This window comes from Octopus sinensis, linkage group LG8 (genome assembly GCF_006345805.1).
Source record: "Octopus sinensis linkage group LG8, ASM634580v1, whole genome shotgun sequence".
Lineage (NCBI taxonomy): Eukaryota > Metazoa > Mollusca > Cephalopoda > Octopoda > Octopodidae > Octopus > Octopus sinensis.
The window spans coordinates 91,377,787-91,381,397 of NC_043004.1; the positions used below are offsets into that span (position 1 = coordinate 91,377,787).

The 3,611-nt window shown below is 32.8% G+C and overlaps 1 long non-coding RNA gene across 1 annotated transcript; it reads right to left on the reverse strand.

Moving 5' to 3' along the window:
• Positions 1 to 897: 897 nt before the first annotated feature.
• On the reverse strand, positions 898 to 3,209 carry LOC118764628. Its single transcript, XR_005000444.1, has 2 exons — positions 2,238 to 3,209; positions 898 to 2,097 (listed from the first exon to the last, which is right to left on the reverse strand). It is a non-coding gene; the product is annotated as an uncharacterized LOC118764628 (long non-coding RNA).
• Between the last annotated feature and the right edge of the window lie 402 nt (positions 3,210 to 3,611).

Genomic DNA, 3,611 nt, shown 5'->3' on the forward strand with positions numbered 1-3,611 from the left:
TTACTACTGGTACATTTATAAATACATACATATATACATACACATATATATACATATATGTATACACACACACATATATATATCAATACACACATACATATGTACACACACATATATATTTGAAACTTTAGTTTTTAATGAAATCTATATTTTCTGTTTTGTGTATTGAGTACATTTTCCTATTTGCTAAAACAAATGTCTATCAACCCATATGTATACATACATATATATGTAAGTCAGAACTGCTGGAGGTAGCTGTATCTACTAATATAGTTGTGCTCAGGTGAATATTTAATAAGACAGAGCACCTAGCGATAACAGAAACTGCTAAAACAACTATTACATTGCTAGAGAGAGTAGATACATCTTACGTGTGAAGTACTTCATATTAGCTGACTGCTACAAACATCCTCCTCGGCTTCCATCCACTGTATCTAACCATAAAAATACTAGGTGTCATGATTTTTATCATGTTTGTTTGCTTGATGAATTAACTAGTTGTTTCAGAGCCCTGTACTCTAATAACCTAGAAACTACTGAAGCTAATAACATACAACTTATGCATTTACATCTACTGAGCAAACTAATTTTTAAAGTTTGTTTTTATATCTATTAAGTTATTTGGCTTTAAATTATGTTGTCGTTTTCTGTTGAATTTAAGGAACACTATGATTTAATATACAATAAGTGAATTAAAAAGAAATCTGTCAACACACATCTAGATGCAAGATAACACAATATCATTTGCATATTGATGGTTATAAGGGTTATTTCATGCTTCCCAAAATTTGCCAACAATATTCTTGAAGTGTCTATGCACCCTTTTCCCCTTACGGCTCTTTTACTGTTCCCTTTTTGTGTACTGTGCATGTACTTTTGGCTATCATTGCTGTTTTCCTATCCCCCCTTATACCCTTTTTCCTGTGAGTTGTAGTGTACCTAAGCACGATATAGAATAATCTCATTTGTTATCATTTTTATCATATATCAAGAAATATATTCACACACATGAGTACATAACAACACAATATTGTCCTGATATTGTTGGCGATAAGTGTATATAATATAAAATATTATAATATTTACCAAATATCAAAAAAATATATTTACACACACAACACATTGTCTTTAGAAACTAATCAATGTGTCCTTACATTTTTTAAGATGGTAAGGGTATGATGAATGAAATTCAGCTACTATTTCTAGCATGTTAAACAAACAAGTGTATAGTCCCTAATTTACTTGAGATATTGGTGGTTTTCATAGTTTAGCAGTATAAAATATATTCCCATTCTGACCAAACATATAGAGAAATACATTCACACATGGGTGTACACAAACACAGTTACTTTCAGATATTTCTCTTTATAATAATTCTTTTTAATTTTGGACTAAGGCCAGGAGAGGGGGTAATTTGATTACATTGACTCCAGCACTTGATTCATACTTTATCTTATTGACCCTGAAAAGAGGAATTGCAAAGTTGACCATGACAGGATTGAAACTCAAAACATAAGGAGTCAGGAAAAATGCCACTAAGTATTTTGTCCAACCCACTGATAGTTCTGCTAGCTCGCCATCTTGATTTTGGGTTATAATAATAATTACTAACAAGGGAATAAGGTTACAGTTATTAGGGTATGAGAACAGTTGGCATTTATTCTGTTGACTATCAGTAAGAATTTGAATCTAGAAAGTGAAGAGATGGAAGTAAATACTGCAAAGCATTATGTACAATGCTCTAGTGATTCTGTCACTAGTTACCATATATCAGTAGTTATAATATAGTGTCTATAATAGGGTATTTGGCTAAAACAATAGTTATTTGTCTAAGATACATTCAAATGCTGATCAGTCAATCATGACTTTAACTTCTTTCAGCCAGAGATAGTGACCATGCTGGGACACTTCTATTAAATGCTAATAGTGTTTATGTGGTGGGTATCAAATCCAGGCTGCCTTGCCGAAAGCCAGGAACCCTAACCTCTTGACCACTCATTTATTTTATATATATTGTTCCATGTTAACATGGTTCAAGAAATAAATTATTGAGATGTTGTTTTAGAGATGGATGCCCTTCCTGTTGCTAACTATTCTCTGTTATTCAAGTAATGGACTTTTCATTTCACTTGTTTTCAAAAGAGCAAAGTTATCAGACAATTTGTTGACTGAGAAATGGCAATAAACAACATTGTCCATAGTTCAGTTCAGCTCAAAACAAATATTCACACACGCACATAAATGTGTGTGTGCATGTGTGTGTGTGTGTTATATGGCAGGCTTTGTACAGTCTCCATCAATCAAATTCATTTGCAAGGTGTTGGTTGGCTTAGCGCTTATAGTAGAAAGCACTTGCTCAAAGTGCCATGCAGTGAGATTGAACCTGAAACCACATAGTAGCAAAGCAAACTTCTTAACCATACAGCCATGGCTGCATCTGTGTATATAGAAGAGAATTTGTGTCTTGTTTTTCATTTGTTAATTTTTTTGGTTAACATTGGGTAAAACATTTCTTCTGAATATATGGATAGGTGTATATCTAAGATTATCCCAATTATAATTCTCAGCTGTACAAGTTTCGATATTTAGAGAGCAATATATATTCTTTCATGACAGCTCAATAAACACATGTCTAAATACAATTGCATGCATAAAGCTTATATGTGAAATGTACCAACACATATAAAAACTCTCCTTAATTGAAGTGGTTGACATCTTTCCTTTGCAGAAAAAAGTGAGAGAAAGGCAAAGAAGAGATTGGGTGAGGGAACTATTTTTACCTTAACTAATGTTAAAGAAGCTTGAATGAAATATAGATCAAAATGAAACCGATGACCCAGTTTCCAGTGATTTGATAATGCTAAAAGTAATGATTTCTAACAGGCAAAATTTGGTAGGATTATTGTCTGTTGACTGGCTGGTACTGACTTGAGAATAATGAAAAGTGAAGTCAACATTGGTCAGATATTAATTGAAAATGAAAAAGGAAGGCTAAAAAAACAACAAAAGGCATGTTGTTCAACACTATACCAATTCTGACATTCTAACATCCTCAGAATAACAATAATATTGATTTCAAATTTTGGCAAAGGGCAGCAATCTTGGGGGAGGAGTAAGTCAGTTACATCAACCCAACTGTTCAACTTGTATTTATTTTATTGACCCCTAAAAATGATGAAAGGCAAAGTGGACCTGGCAGAATTTGAACTTAGAATGTGAAGACAGAGGAAATGCTACTAAGCATTTTGCCCATTGTGCTAACAATTCTGCCAGCTTGCTGCCTTCAGAATAATAATAATATTAACAATAGCAAAAGCAATAATAACAATATCAGTAACAATAGTGGTCTCTGATTTAAGATACAAGACCAGCAATTTTAAAGGGAGGAGATAGTCAATACTATTGACCTCAGCATTTGATTGGTAATATATGCTATTAATTCCGGAGGGAAGAAAGGCTAAGTTGACCTCAGCTGGAGCTGAACTCAGAAAGTATAGGGTCAGAGAAAATAGTTAAAGGCATTTTCTCAGATACTCTAATATTTCTGCTAATAATAATTTTCATTGGTACTAGGTACATACTAAAATGGAAACAATAATGTATATTGGTGT